Raw genomic sequence first — 17,344 nt, 5'->3', positions numbered from 1 at the left:
CATGGAGTTTTATTTAGGGGAACGAGGTTCTAAAAGTTAAAATAACCGGTTGGGTCATTACATTATCAGGTCTGAAGCTGGAAAAAAAATAGTCTAAAGTGCAATGCACTTAAGGCCAATTAAGTCTAAATTGCAATATTTGCACTTCAGACCAAATAGATCTGAAGTATAAAAAAAATACACTTTAGATGCACTTAAGGCCAAATAAGTCTGAAGTGCAACCAATATTTTCATGCATTTAAGGCTAAATAGGTCTGAAGTAAAAAAAAATTGCGATTCAGACGTAGTTAAGGCCAAATACGTCTGAAGTACAACTAATGTTTTCATGCACTTAAGGCTAAAGTGCAAATTGTTCAGAAATAAAAATTTGTTCTTTGAATTTGAACAATCCAATACACGATTTAACACCTAATTCTACTCCAAATGAGCTCAAATTTGAGATATAACCTCGAAATATCATTAATAGCAAACCCCAATTATCAATTTGTCAAAATAACAATAAATCTAACAAATTTATTTTGCAATTAAGAAGAAGAAGAAGAAGAGCCCATTAACAGTAGTAAAAAATAAAGCGCCATAGTAGCTCACCATTGTAAAAAATTATAAACTACCTTAAAATATGCTCACAAATAGTATATAAATTCACCTTCACCTTTATTTTCACAAAGAAGAAGAAGGAGGATTAAAAAGGGTAAAGTTGTCTATACTTTGAGTACTATTTAAAAAAAAAAAAAAAAAAGTTGGTACAAGAAGAAAGTGTCAATAAATAGGGTATATGAAAAATGATTGGGCTTGCTAGCTCTTGGAGACCACCAATTAAAAAGAGATAGTCTGAGATGGGCCTGGGTCCACCACCCTCTGCGCCAATTTAAGGTAGGCTTAGTTTCAGATTGAGAACCTTCTATTAACCTGACACGTGGAGAAGGAGATCAGTAGGTCACATTTCAGCCATGTGATCTGAGATCCACTTCCCTTGAATATGTTAAATGTTGACATTTGCTATGTGGCATTTAATTGTTTTGGGGTGGCTAACAAAAGTCAAATCCCTGCTCTCTTATTCATTCGAGACAATCTCCTTAAATGCTAGCTATCATCTCTTCAATGTCTTCATCAGTCGACCTTGAGGGTGATTAGTGTAAATAATATTCAAAAATAGTTCCAAGGATAATTTGTATAACTTAAATTAATTTAATGTCAATATAAACATCCTTATGAGTCACCAGATAAAATTATCCTTATTTTAATGTGACTAAACATAATAAGTTATCCTGTTTATAACTTAGATTTTGTTTCCAATCTCTCTTTCTATCGCTTCAATGTCTTTCTTCCTAGTGAATTTCTTCTTCATCCACTTTCTTAATTTTTTGTTCAGTTTTTGATTCTAGCTGTTTAATTTCTCCAGTTTCATCTTTACCTTTTTGGGTATTATGAAGATGAACACCACTTCTGATTTTGTAATAAGACAAGGAAATAGACACCTTCTTCGCGTTTTTCTCAGGGATGCATGTGTTTTCTTCCTGTTTTATTATAAAATTTTGGATATGTAAAACTTTTGGGTAGTTGTTGGTTTTGAGTTAAAGGAGGTTATATCATGAGCGAGAGTCAAATGGCACAAAAGAAATTGTGCTAAATTACCTTTAAAATGTGTCTTCATAAGTTATCCTAGCATATGTTAGGTGCATTATCTTGTGCTTAGATTTTCAAGAATAGCTCTATCAACCTGGAAAAATAAAATAGAAAAAAGTAATCGCCTATATCAGAATAAAAACAGTCCAGTCAACAGCAAAATGAGCACAGGTTTTTCTCTATTACCCCTTTATAACACAAGTAAAAGACTAAAATTTATTCTGAAAAGCCGCAAGCACAAACAAGAGAGAACAGACCTCGAGCGAAAGGAACAGATCTAGAATAATTGCATAATTTTGGCTCCAGAAACAAGTATTCTAAATGTTTGCAGCACTGTTTATGAAAGGACCTACATATATAACTTATCTGAGATAAAGCTTTAAACTTAAACCATGAAGAACCCAATGCCTACTGAAATTTAATAATGTCAAAGTTCTTATGTATCTAAATCCTTAGATATGAAGCTGAAACTGACAAAACATAAAACATGAAGAACCAGAAAAGACATATTATGTCTCGATTTAATCAAGCACTCAAATTTAGCAGATGTTGACAAAATATTAACTCCAGACTCTAAAAAAAATAGCTTTTCCAAAGAATAACACAATTAAAACAAATCCACACACATGCAAACTGAGACTTACTTATAGTGATGATTATTAGTCAAAATAACTAAAGTCTTGGTGGCCAATTCATCGAGCTGAGTGGTGGCAACCTATTTGTAAACTCCAGCATACACCACTGAGACACAAGAGAAGGGTCAGACAACATAGGTTGTACCTATAACTCTCTGATTTCATCGAATAGCTCCAATATGACTTCTCTCATGTAGAGCATGCTTTCACTTAGCTTAGTAAAAAACCGAGGGTAAACATGAAATTGAGATGATTATATTATTTTCAAGGGATGGAGGAAAGCAAAATGTTCCTTCTACTCTTCTTTGGATGTAATTTTTAATATATGTCGAACATGAATTTCGTAACTATTCCTCATATGTCTGTCAATTGTGTTCTTCTAAATACAGGTAATCCAAGAGTGACTCCTGAGGTGATAAGAGATGTTTGCTTATCGGCCAGAATGATGGAAACCAATTTGTATTATTCGCAAATAGAGGACCTCATGTTTGAGGTCAACAAGTTTTTCTGATCTTAGTCTTTATCCATTTTGAGATGTTATGCCATCTCAACACTATTTTATATTTATTTTTTACTTGCGCATTCTTTCAGTTATCTATGTGGCATTGCAACGATGAGCTTTGCGTGCGATAAGATGAATTACTCCACAGCTCGTCAAGGAGAGATGCGAAATACTACACAGGTAACTCATGTGATTGCTATTGAGCTTATTCCATGAAATTGAATCAAAGAAAGTTCCGCTTCTTCTAAAAAACAAGAATTTTACTGCACCATTTTTGATATATTGGGATTTTAATATAGTATAATATATCAAAGATGCTCAATTTTTGAAGGAAGGCAAAGATGCTCAATTTTTAAACTGCGAACGTGAAAACTACAATTGGACTTTCCCCCGATTGGAAGTGCAACCGACGTCGTTATGTGCACCATGTTAGAGATATCAAAGAATGCACGACTAGAGGAGCTTGGATGGAAATTGCATTTATAGGTATATCTTCCATTGCCCTTTACTGGACTCATCTCATTTTAGGAAAAGGAAAAAGTGAAAAAGGTAGTGACTAGTGAACAGAAGATTGGAAGGAGTATAACTTGGATATGAGAATGGACGGTGTGCGCATAACTATTTGAGTACAATAATATATTTTTTAAAAATTTACGTGTTGCATAAAAATATTACAGAAGTGTACGAATCTGAACTCTTTGAATATGTATTTGACTGCGCGTAGCTTTTCGTCTCTCTTTTAATTTAGTTTGTGGTGCATTGTTAATTTGGATTGTATAGATAGTGCGCGTTGGTGAGAGCGACTAAATAAACTTTTATTTTTCCCCTCATTGGTTTTTTTAAGTTGTGAAATATGAAAGAAGACACAGGAGATTTGTGTGCAGCCAGTAAAGTTCTTAAGGCACTGTGAAGTAGAGCTGATTAACTCTCCCTTACTAGCATCAATAAGGCTTTTATTAATTAGGGCACGATGCGTCCAACTACAAGTATGACTTTTTCAGTTTACAATTTTCATTTTACCCTGTTTTCAAATTCAGATATGTATGACCAATTTCACCTTAACATTACTAAAAAGATTTTTTCACTTCTCTGTGAAGTTTTTGTCCTACCTATAAGGTTTACCCTCTTTTCTAAGTATTATTACTTTATCACATTTTTGTAAAAGTCATTAGATATATTGGTATGAATTAGTCATCATATTGGATTTATTAGTTGTTGTTTTTGACTTGAGACTTGAATGCTATTGTATGTAACGACAAGCTTCATGTTTCTTCAGTTCGAAATTGTTCAACGACAATATGGCATATTTTTTAAGATTAGTGTAGGGCTTTGATTTAGTACATCTAATTTCTTTCTAGCTAAGGGAAGTATTTGTATTGTGGAAGAAAAAAGAAAGAAAATATTTGTACATTTCTTTCCTTTGCTCCATTGAATACAACGTTGGCGTTGATCTACACTACAATGCCGAGACTTCGTTTAGCTTTTCCAGGAGTTAGCAAGCCCAAACCCCTTTTTCAGTCAATATTTTGATTATTACTGCAAAAGAAGAAGTTTATGATTGAAGAGTAGTAAAAATTCATAAGGTAAAGTATCTTAGTAAGGTTATTTCATTACTTAGTTTTGCTTGTGCGCTTTTTATTAAGGTAACCCCAGTATTTAGTTCTGTGTTTAAGTAGTTAAACATATGGGGATTTATGCAGGGTTTACTTATACTGCGTGCAACAAAGAAAGCTGCTCGAGATGAATATGCTGACTCGCAAGACGATAAAGATGAATAAGATGACAACGATGAAGAAGAAAGACAAGGATGACATGAGGGTCAATCAGAAGGCATTCTAACTTCCTAAACATGATTTTCAATCTTTCTATTGCAAATGTTTGACATACCTTGGCTTGACATTTCAGGATAGCATGCCACATTTTGGTCTTTATGGAGTGTAGCTAAGTCTCTTTGCATAGCTGAGACTGTTGTTAGTAAAACTGTACCACACCTTGCTGTATCAATCAAGGTCTTGTAATTGAGTCATTGGTTTTAACTGTATTCGTCTGTTTCGCCATCCAAATGCATTCCCATTTACTCTCTAACACTTTGTTGCTTCTGATGAACCATTTTTAAGCAATATTGATAACTTTCTGCGTTATAGCTATATTAAGAATTTATATGATGCACAAATATTCCCAAGTATATTTCCCCTCAAGGATAATGATAATGGCGTATACGTATTATACGTCTCCTTCCAAATATTTAATAACTAATAAGTAGATATCTCTGCTACTCAATTAATTGTTCAAATCTCATAGATTCATATTACTTATCCCTAATTTCTACTTTTCTATCCCTCCTTACTAATGCACCCCTCAAGATGCCAACAGATAAAAACGGAATAAATTAGGTAACATTGGCGAAAAAGATAAAACTTATTGAAGATTTTTGTTGGCACCATCTCCTTTCCAGTTGTTCTTAAAATATCTTTCTTTTATCACTACTAGAAAACAAGCGTATGGCAACACCGATAAAACCGTTGCCAAATATAGAGAAACCGTTGCAATAGTTCTATTTCGACGCTTTGGGCTCCGTTGCAAAATAAGGCGTTGCAATTGGTCTATTGCAACGGTGTTTTGCAATGGTTTCGGAACCGTAGTCATAGATATATCTATCGCAACGGTTTTACTGTAATACAATGATTATTAAAAGTTATCTCAATGATTATGAACCGTTGCAATACGACTATTGTAACGGTGCAAAACCGATGAATAGACCTACTGGAACAGTTTGTAGATATAGTTTAGCTTATTTATTGCAACGGTTATTATGAGCTATTGCAATGATTTTTCGAGCTATTGCAACTTTTATTACAAGCTATTGCAATAAGTTTTACGAGCTATTGTAATGGAGTAAACTATAACAACAACAACAACCCAGTATAATCTCACTAGTGAGGTCTGAGGAGGGTAGTGTGTACGCAGACCTTACCCCTATCCTGGGGTAGAGAGGCTGTTTTCAAATGACAATTGGCATCCTTCCCTCCAAGAACTCCCCACATTGCTCTTGGGGTGACTCGAACTCACAACCTCTTAGTTGGAAGTGGAGAGTGCTTACCATCAGAGCAACCCACCTTGTCTAATGGAATAAACTATAATACGCTGGAATTTATACAAACCATGAAAGGAAAATATATTCATCAACAAAATCATCATCCAAAATATTCAACTAGTATTATCCATATATAAGAGAATATTGACTAACAATTCAAGAGTTAAATTACATATAAGTTTGCAAAATATTCAAAAATAAGAACAGTCCCAAAACATCTGAAGGTGTAGATCAACCAATACTCTTTAAGTAAGGTCTTCACTCCTTTTATCTCCCATTTCTTCATTTTCTTCACCTACAAATTCAAAAGATATAACAATATTTAGAGGATTAACAATATTTAGAGGGTAAGGAAAAAAAATAAGCATCTTCAACCAATACTTCAACAAGTAAGAAAATTGAGGTTATCTTCAACCACACTTCATCTATTTACTACTGTAACTACTTTTAGATGACTAGTTTTTGGAGTACAAAATTTATAAGATCACATCAATATCAATAGTAAATGTGTGTGTGAGTTGTATATAATATAAAAGTTAAAAAAATATAAGTCATAAAAATAATGAATATTAATCCACTTTAACTAATTCAATGAAGGAACAACTCTACCCAATAGTAGCCCTTGAATGCCTTTATTGTAATTTCAATATATGGATATGTATTTGCTTTAGAAGCTAGGACAGAGTAGCATAATGTGTTGATTTATACTCATATTGCTTACAACAGTTTCTCATGCTTTACATGATCTTTATACTTCTCCGAGAAAATAATATGAGAAAGACAAGCTTGAATGTCTCAACAACCTTCACGACCCTAAGAAGAAGGAACAATATCTTTTACATGAGTAGCACACTGATATGACAACATGAACTAATATCTTTAAACTTCGATTACAACAAAAATATCAATACAAAGAAACTGAGCAATTTAATTAGAATTGTTTGAATACTTATTATACATATTTGACAATTTCAAAAGACTGACGTTGAACATGCGAAAAATCTAGATACATATACCATAATAAATCTTTTGAAAGTTTTAATTAAGAATTATCTTAAAATTCGAACACAAATTTTCTAATATACATTTTGTACATAAATATTGAAGGATTAAACTAGTTCTTTTCTTTTTCTAAATACGTATCTAAAAACAACAATAACGAAGTTATACATATGTGACTGAATATTATCCGTAGGGTAAAAAGAAACAAAGGAACCAAAGCTAACAGGTTCCCTAGATATTCAAAGTGATTAATGCAATTAGATATGTATCCAATTATATTCCATGCTTAGATGAATTAACATGAATTATATGCTTGTTGTACCACTTATGATACTCCATGCTTTGACAATTTAAACTAACTAAATTTTGTCCTTTTAAACATTTAAACCATTCTGTAAGTTTTCCCTTAAAGATCCAGAAGGGACATTAATAAGGGATTTTGTCCCTCCTACAACTCTTAAAAAGTGATGTGCCTCTTTGTCCTAAAGTTCACTGTTGAAGTCTTATATCTATTTTTTTAAAGATATTTTATTAGAAGCACTTCTATATATTCTAAAGAATTAGAAGCACTTTTATATAATCTAAGGTTTGCATACTCAAATTAATGTTTAAGCAACAGGTGTGATAAATAGAACTAAGAAAAAAGTTCCAGACCTGTAAGATACATTATAATAAATAGAACATCTTTTAATGATAACCTTAATTTTAGTTTTCTCCTTATCCTTTTCCACCCTCAAGCTTTAATAGCTACCTGTTCTTTTACAAAGTGGCTGATAATAATTTTATGGTAAAGAAGTTAGAGCACCCATCACTTTAAATTTAGGATTAGTTAAAAAAAAAAAAAAAAAGGCAGATTTCTAACTGTACACTCTAAAATTTAGAACCACCAATTATAGGATTGCGAGGATTCTAAGCTTGATTGTTGCTACCAAGAGATGGTGTGAATTAGCTTAATAGCTGCTACTTGTGTTGAGGAAGCTTCACCCAATGGACGAGAATACAATGTTGCTAAAATATTAGCATCAATTGGTAATCCAGAACGTTGAAGTTTTGCTATGATATCTTCCAACCTTCACCATCAACAGGATGCCTTAAATTTCCATCATTGGGTCGTTTAGTAGTATGTCATCTCATAGTTGCAGCTGTTTCAGAACACATGAATATCCTCTTAAGCCTAGGTTTTAAGAAGGTATCTTAAAACCTTTGCAGGGACTTTGGAGCTTGCATTAGTCAAGGGATCAATAACATTCTTCCATCTCGAAGACCCACACATAGAACAATTCTCTGCCTTCTCATTATCATTCCAAAATAACATGTAATCATTAGGACATGCATATGTTTTTTCATAATGAAGACCCAAATCTTTTATCATACTTTTCGCCTTATAAAAAGACTCGGGTAACTGAGCAAATGGGAATGCCTCTTTCAGCAAGTCTAGAGTATCTGTGAAGGCCACATTACTCAACTCATGAATGCATTTGAACAAGTACAGCCGAATGGTAAAACTCAATTTAGAGAAATTCTCACACCGCAGATATAACTCTTGTTTCTCTTCCTCCACTAATTTGAAAAATCTCTTTGCATCTTTAGATGGTCCGTCTCTCACTCCTTCGTTGTGTCTGAAGTCACCGTCAACATTTCTAAAAGTATCATGAAGTAGTCCATCAATATCATCATGCATATCAGAATCTTCATCATCACTGCTTCGATGTGGATTATTTCTCGAAAATCCTTCCCCACGAAAAATTCATTTGGTGTATTCTTGAACAAACCCATAAGTAACCAAGTGATCCTCCACCACATTTATATAATGCCAATTACAATTAGCGCACTTTTTACAAGGATATAATATTTTATTTCCTTGGAAAACTCGTTCAAATACCTTATCAAGAAAATTATTCACTTCGCGGATATACTCATCAGTGGATCTTCGAAGACCCATCCAACTTTTATCTCCATTACATATCCTATGAGACACAAAAGTAAATCAACAATTAGTAATCCCTGTTCCAGTAAGCCACAATTGCAGTATTCAAATAAACTGTTGTATCACCAAAGGTAATACATGCACCTTGATTCATATCCAACTCCCCAATATTGCCACTGTTCATTCAGTCATCCATTTAATAATTGCTTCCCACTTTTCCAAACTAGTTGTAAATATTTATTGCAAAATTGGAGGCCACTAGAAAAGAAAAAACAAAAAGGTTATAAAGTTGATTATTGATCAACCACACGTAACCTGCTCATGACATGGGGAGAAAAGATCATGTTTTATTTTGTAAAAGCATAGACTCAAGTAATAGAATTGCAAAGGAATCAATTTACCTCTTAGATTTCAATTTTACACTCGGAAATATACTGGTAATTTGGGAAATATACTCGACCACAAGCATCTAAAAGGGACCTTTCAGTAGGAGGATTTTATAAAAATTACCAAACTTTGGGACCTTTTTGCAGGAGGATTTTATAAAATTACCAAACTTTAGGACTGATCAAACCATCTAAAAATATATGCATCAATTAAAAAAAGATACAAAAATACATTATAAATACATCTTTTTTATAACATGTTCTTACTAATTTGATGATAATCTGATCACTTAAGTTGTAAAGTTTTCTAAAGTAAATTCCTGCAAAAGTTGTTTATATTACCTTTGCATCTGTTAAAAAAAAAATCAGATTGCTTGTGTCATGGAAAGAAAAACAAAAATAATTGTCTCTCATTTCTATATACAAACAACAATAATTCATACACCTAATACAAGTACCATATAAAAACTACAATATTTCCACATATTTTTTTCCAACAAAGTAAGACAATTTACGTAGTACGAATTACAACCTATACACATATACCTTTCACCAATAATTTGACATAGCCAAACTAGTAAGTCAAAAAATATATCAAGGAAAACATATGAGAATTTTCAAGAATAAGAAATAAGATCCATGTAGACAACGTCAAGTTACCTGAATTGATAGCGGCTCCTCCAAGTTCACCAAAAAAAAGTCAATTCAAATATAAGAAATTAATTGTAGAGTCTTTCACACTAGCTTGAAGAGATGATGAAGCTTGAAGGCTATTCACATAGTATCATCTACACATTATGATATTGGATATTACGACAACACCATTTTCAGCGAGCTGCAAAAATTTGAGAATACATAAATAAGTTACTTTTTAAAAGTAATATAATTCATCAGTCAAAATTTAAAATAGTAATAAAGTAGCATGATTTAAGAAGATTTATTTTGGTTATTTTTGGTCGGTAAGAGTAAGATAGAGACACAAAACAGAATGAAGTTGTAACGATCCGGCCGGTCGTTTTGAGTATTACAACCTCGTTTTTCCATTTACTGCTCAAATTATACTTTATAGTTATTGTGTGACTTGTCGGGGTAATTGGTTCGGGTCCAGTGAGGTTTTTGAAGGAATTGGAACACTTAGCTTAAGTTAAAATAGTGACCGGATGTGGACTTATATGTAAACGACCTCGAATTTGAATTTTAATGATCCCAATAGCTCCGTATAGTGATTTTGGACTTAGGAGCGTGTACGAAAAATTATTTGGAGGTCCGTAGTGGAATTTGGCTTGAATTGCCGAAAGTTGAATTTTTGGGAAGTTTGACCGGGGGTTTGACTTTTTGATATCGGGGTCGGAATCCAATTACGAAAATTTGAATAGGTCTGTAATGTGAAATGTGACTTGTGTGCAAAATTTGAGGTCAATCGGATGTGATTTGATAGGTTTCGGCGTCGTTTGTAGAATTTGAAAATTTAGAAATTTATTAGGCTTGAATCCGTGTGTAGTTCGTATTTTTGAGGTTGTTAGGTATGATTTGAGGCCTCGAGTAGGTCCGTGTTATGTTATTAAACTTGTTGATATGTTCGGACGGGGACCCGAGGGCCTCGAGTGAGTTTCGGATGGTTAACGAATTTATTTTTGAATTTGGAAGACTGCTGGAACTGAAGTCTTCTGGTGTAATCGCACTTGTGGAAAAGTAGTCGCAGGTGCGAGCTCGTAAGTGCGAGCAGGGGTACGCTGAAGCGAGGTGTGCAGGTGCGGAAGATGCTTCGCAGGTGTGGAATCGCACCTGCGCGAGAAGGAGGGCAGATGCGGACAAAGGGATAAGAGACATTTATTGCTGGTGCGAGGGAAAATTCCACACCTGCGTGAGCGAAGATGCGGACGGATGGGCGCAGAAGCGAAAACTGGGCAGGAGAGTGGATTCCACAAATGCGACATTTTGCTCGCACAAGCGGATGCGCAGGTGCGCAAATCTTGTCCGCAGATGCGAAAATCGCTGGGGCAGAACCTTAAATTCGAGGGTTCAATATTTTCACCCATTTTTAGATTTTGGAGCTCGGATTGGGCGATTTTGGAGAGAAAATTTTTCACACAATTTGGGATAAGTGTTCTTAACTCTCTTGTGATTATATTCCATGAATTAATCTTCATTTTTGGTATAAGATTATTGAATCTTCAAGAGAAATAGAAGGAAATTTCTATAATATCACAAAACGAATTTTTTAAGTTTTAATACCGATTTGGAGTCGGATTTGAGTGAAATTAGTATGGTTAAACTTGTAATTGGATGGGTTATCGTATTTTGTGAGTTTCGTCGGATTTCGAGACGTGGGCCTCATGGGTGATTTTTGGGGCGCAATTTCGAATTTTTGGAAAATATTAGTATTTTGATATGGAATTAATTTTCATATTTTTTGTGGGCTGAATCAAATTAATTGTGGTAGATTCGAACCATTCGAGAGTTGATACACGCAGAATGAAATTTTTGGAGCATTGCTCAGCTTGCTCGACATTGGATTTTGCTTGTTCGAGGTAAGTAACTCTTCTAATCTTGGAGTTGAGGGTATGAACCCTGAATATATGTATTTCGTAAATTATTGGGAGGTGACGCACATGCTAGGTGACGGGCGTGTGGGCATGCACTATAGAAATTGTGACATAGTTATTTCTGTGCAATTTTGTAGTTAAATGATCTTGGCATTTCCATGCGATTTTATGAGTTAAAGAAATTGAGCTGAAAAGCATATTAAAAATCATGTTGAGACTATGTGCTAGTATATTTGGGACTCACAGAGGTCATATTATTGTGAAATATTTATTTTAAATTGAAAATTCATACTCAGTCATATTCATTTCATTGCATATCATATCTCAGTCTCTGTTGTTATTTATTGATACACCATATCATCATTTTGGGATATTCTCATGACATTATGAGCCCATGAAAGAGAGACTGGAGAGATTGATGACTGAGGGAGGCCGAGAGCCTGATTGTGAGGATATATTTTTGAGATTGGGTTGCACGCCGCAACATGCCATGTTGGCTTTATATATATTATACTATTGCATGTGAGTTGGTCGTGCAGATCTATACATTATACTATTACACGTGAGTTGGTCGTGCAACACGTGAGTTGTCCGTGCAGATTCAGATATTATTATAGCACGTGAGTTGGCCGTGCAGATCCAGATATTATTATAGCACATGAGTTGTCCGTGCAACACGTGAGTTAGCCGTGCAGATCCAGATATTATTACAGCACGTGAGTTATCCGTACGGATCCATATATGATATTATAGCACGTGCGTTGTCTGTGCAGCACGTGAGTTATCCGTGCTTATAGTGCTTGGGATGTAGGAGCCCCTCATGAGTCTGTACACACTCCTAGTGAGCGCAGTCGACTATAAACAGGGATCGGGCTGCGCGCCACAGGAAGTATTGTATAACGCTGAGTGATTGAGTGTGCTGAGCATAGTGAGAGAGAATGCGAGACAATGAGATTGAGTACTCTGAGAGTGTGAGTACATGAGTGCAATCTCTGAGATACATTGCATTGACATGCACACATGATATATATGCATAGAGATGTATTTTTCTCATGCTGTACGGTATCACATTATTTATGATTTCTCACACATGTTGACAAATGGGTATAGTGATGCCTTTTTTTTACACTGATTATCTGGGAAAGAAAAATGAGATACTTTATTTATTATTGAAAGGATTTTTGGAAAAATTACTGTTTTCAAACTTATTCATATTTTTAGTAACTTCGGTAAACGATTTGGGTTTTTATTGATGTACTTGAAAGGCATAACTATTTTCAGAATTCATGATTTAGCTGAGCATTTATTCTTTGAGTTACTTCTGGCATTACTTGGTTAATATTGTTATGAACTATTGTTGGTTATGGAAGTTGGACTCTGACCTTGGTAGAAGCTCGTCACTACTTTTAACCTACGGCTAGATTTATTACTTACTCAGTACACGGGGTCGGTTGTACTGATACTACACTTCTGCACATTGAGTGCAGATGTTGGCTGATGTTGGTGTTGTGCTCAATGGTTGCAGAATTTAAAGATGCACATGCGTTCCTGTTGTAGATGCATGTTGTTCAGGGTAGCCTTAGATTTATAAAAGCTCTGTTTATGTATTATTCAAACAGACTATGTATTTCTTTCATTTCTGCTTTGTATACTCTATTCTTAAAAGCTCATGATTTGTACTACCAGTTCTTGGGGGATGTATAAGATTAAGATCTTTATTCACTTAAATTGCTTTAATAATTATTATTGGAATGGGATAGTTGGTAATTGGCTTACCTAACGGGTTGGGTTAGGTGCCATCACGACTAGTTGGATTTTTGGGTCGTGACAAGGTGGTATCAGAGCTCTAGGTTCATAGGTTCTATAAATCATGAGAAAATATCTAGTAGAGTCTTGCGGATCGGTATGATGACGTCCATACTTATCTTCGAGAGGCTACAAGGCATTTAGGACATATACTTCCCATCTTTCTTTCCTTATCGTGCGATATTGATTCAGCTTAAGACATAAACTTTTTGAATTCCTTCCACGTATTCGTATGCGCACATGAGCGCTCAGTATCAGTTGTGCATCGCCAGTTTGTGATTCCATGAACGAAGTTCGAGATGAGTATTCGATATTTTGGTGATTGGCAAGTCTGGGGGACTTGAGGCCAGGTTTAGATCGCAGCTTAAGCTTGGTAACTTTAGTTGTAATTTGTACAATTGGACTCATATGTCCAGTGATGACCCTACAGTGAAATTTGTAGCTCAATGAGCGGTGAAATGGCGGTATGATGTGACCGCGGGATGTGTTAAGACGATTTGAACATAACGAGAAGTGTTTCCTTCATATGTAAAGGGAAGGCCATTGGATGCTTAATTTTTGATTTGATGTGACGTACAGCCACGAGTGTGAATGTTTTGAAAGATCTTTCACGTGTTTAAATTGTGGGACAAATTAAACTCTCAGATCTGGTTAACGAGTTTAGATTCAGAAAGATTTAGTGATTACGTAAAAATTGTGGCTGCGAAAAGATATAACAAGATGCCAATTTGAGGCTAGGGAGGTGGGTTATCTCCTGGAGAGTAATCTACGTAGGTGTGTTCCTTGTAATATGAGTGGAGGGTTTCTTTTATGCCAGTGGGGCATATGTGTGGAGATTTGAATTCGAATTTGGCTGAGAAAGTCGACCTGAGTATTAAGAGAATGATTGCGATCTTAGCGGATGATTTGGGGTATTTTTATGTTTGGCATTGCATGAGCTTGAGAAGAATTTTGTGGCACTGACTACGGTATTATGACAGTAATAGGGTATGGGTATTGTGAATTATGGAGTGTTTTAATCTATGGCTTTGAGCCAAGTGGGGGAGCCTGCTATAGACAAATCAATTCATGGGTATGTGTCAAATTTTGTTTGGGTCTAAAGTATACTTTGCAATTAGTTATGACGTACAGAAGTTGAGATCGAGGATGACTCGAATAAGAAAATTTCTAGATACGGTTATATTGCACTTATGAGTATATGAAAATCGTGGGATGAGTGAGTTGATATTTGTGAATGATGTAGTGCGCACGGAGTATGAATTTAATAGGTTGTATTAAAGTAGAGTTACTTCTTTGAGCCTTATTGTGCTAATGTGGCACGTGTCTTTTGGCCCATTTGGGTGGTGTAATGTGGATTTGAACAAAGGGGTGACTCTCGAGAAAGTTCTAATGGATTCGAGATTAATATGTAACAATTGAGAATTTTTGGCAGATTTGTTTATGGCTAAATCTGAGATTTAAGTTGGATGGTGTCGAGACTTGTGGCATTTTTGTATATCATTATGGATTTTATATTTCGGTATCTGAAGGTAAATGAAACGGCCTTAGACTCATATAAGGTATTTTCAGAGTGGTTGTTTCGGTTGTGGTATTTATAGGGGTAATTATGATGTGGTAAGACTCTACAGATATTTTGGTGGCAACATTCTTGGGGTTTGGTGACCTACGTGGTTTGGTCGAGTTAGAGGAATTTAGTTCTAACGGCTTAGTTCTGTGCAGATAGATTCCAAAGTATTCTTGATGGTTTCTACCGGTGTGGAGAACGTGTTGTGTATTGTGATTTCCTCCTGGAAGGAAGCAAGATGAAGGTTTCTAACTAATCATATATGTATATTACTTTTGACTCAGCATGATTATGAGGTTCTCGTATTTTTCAAATGATGACATGATAGATGCAGTGTGTTGTATGGGATTGAGGTTGGTATGTGCAAGGTCACAGTTTGGCTTTGAAAGGGAGGTCATAAATTTTAGAGGGCGTGAATAGTTTTTAATGTTTAGATGAATGCTATAACTATTTGGTATTGCGTGAGTAGAGTGTACATTTCAGAAGGCACACTATGTTTTGAATTATGGATATTTCATAGGTATTGCAGCATTTTTCCTGGTTGATCGACTGCTGATGTTCAAATTTTGCCTTGTGGCACAGAAGAATTTTAGAAATATTCCTCGTGGGATGATCGTGTATGAGAGATGTGTTAGACATTCGGGCGATGGAGATGGGACCAGAAATGGTGGTGCGTGTGTTCTATGGATTTGGAGACTAGGAGTTGTCAGGAGCAGATTGTTTCATGGTTATGGATTGTCAAGTTATGGCCGGAGCTAGCCAGATGATGAAATGTGTTATGATTCAGTCATTATGGATTTTTAGAGGGATTTTTATCTATTTGTGGGTAACCCGAGTTGATTTGGGGGTCCATAGGTAGGCCCAATTAAGATGTGTATTCTACACCGAGCCGAAATGGTTGGCTCCATACTGCTATTATTGAGGGATGTGTCATTCGGTTGATGTTGAACTTATTCGTATTATCAATGATCTGTGAGTTACTCCTTTATGCTACGAGGAGTTATGATTCATTGGTTATGTGCACAAATGGTGTGGTTTTATTTGAGCTTTATTGTGGAATTTGAGTATGATGAGTATTTGGGTATTGCATGATCGATAGCGTAATGGTTATGTCCTTTCAGGTTTTGTGTGGTATTTTTGTCATTTGCCTCTCCGTCGTTATTAATTTGGAGTAGGGTGGCTCGGGGTATATAATATGAACCTCGTGTTAGAATCGGGTGATGGTTCTACGGTGTATGATGAATTTTCAGCGTTTCGTTGTGGCGGTACTTGTTAATTTGGCGGGGCAGTTCTCTCATTTGAGTCATTTTTCATGACTGGGTACATTTGAATGTTGCGTATTGGTGCACGGATGGCACGAGTAGTGGCTCCGAGTTATATTGGTGCGGTATGTCTGTGGAACAGTTATGTTTAGTAATATAAGGTCATTGGGCCTGGAATGGGTACTATCAGGTTTAATTTCGGTATATTCGGGAGTATAATATTGAAAGTCGGCTCAGAAAGTGATTATAGTTCTGGTTAGGACGAGAGATCTCCATGACTTGTTGATCTGATAAGGGGTTACGAAATTCTGCGTGTTTCTTTTATTATCAACAGTGTACGAAGGTGTGGGATGAGGTTTTGTTCGATATGGGGTTTGATGCTAGTACTTGGTAGGTTTGAAGTAGTAACTGTGATCATGAATGATGCTACGAGCGGGCGAGTTGTCTAATATTCTGGGTAAATTATATCCATGATTATAGTTATGGCTCGATATAGCTTGTTCAGACTCATACAACGTGTAAATGTAAGATTCGTGTCTTGAAAAGAAATTCTGAAAGTTGGGAATTAAATTCCAAGGTTTTTGAGCTAAGGATAAATTAAGGATTTTCAGTTGCATTGTGTTGTCAAGCTCATATGGAATAGGGTGACGTGGATTCACCCCCGGGTATGTGCTTGATAAGATGGAATAATGATTTGGTGGCTTGAAAACAATTCTTGGCACGTTCGAGGACGAACGTATGTTTAAGTGGGGGAGAATGTAATGACTCGGCCGGTCGTTTTGAGTATTAAAATCCCGTTTTCCCATTTACTGCTCAAATTTTACTTTACAGTTGTTGTGTGACTTGCCGGGGTAATTGGTTCGGGTCCAGTGAGGTTTTTGAAGGAATTGGAACACTTAGTTCCAAGGTTTAAAGCTTAAGTTAAAATAGTGACCGGATGCAGACTTATGTGTAAATGACCTCGGATTCAAATTTCGATGATCCTAATAGCTCC

General features: G+C 35.4%; 1 long non-coding RNA gene across 1 annotated transcript; it reads right to left on the bottom strand.

Annotated features, from left to right (window-relative positions):
* Nucleotides 1-5,913: 5,913 nt before the first annotated feature.
* LOC108943855 (uncharacterized) lies at nucleotides 5,914-9,862 on the bottom strand. The gene is made up of 2 exons (XR_001967844.3): nucleotides 9,833-9,862; nucleotides 5,914-6,152 (listed from the first exon to the last, which is right to left on the bottom strand). It is a non-coding gene; the product is annotated as an uncharacterized lncRNA (long non-coding RNA).
* Between the last annotated feature and the right edge of the window lie 7,482 nt (nucleotides 9,863-17,344).

This window comes from Nicotiana tomentosiformis, chromosome 6 (genome assembly GCF_000390325.3).
Source record: "Nicotiana tomentosiformis chromosome 6, ASM39032v3, whole genome shotgun sequence".
Lineage (NCBI taxonomy): Eukaryota > Viridiplantae > Streptophyta > Magnoliopsida > Solanales > Solanaceae > Nicotiana > Nicotiana tomentosiformis.
The sequence above is the reverse complement of the archived record's forward strand: the minus strand, read 5'-3'. Positions and strand labels throughout refer to the sequence as shown.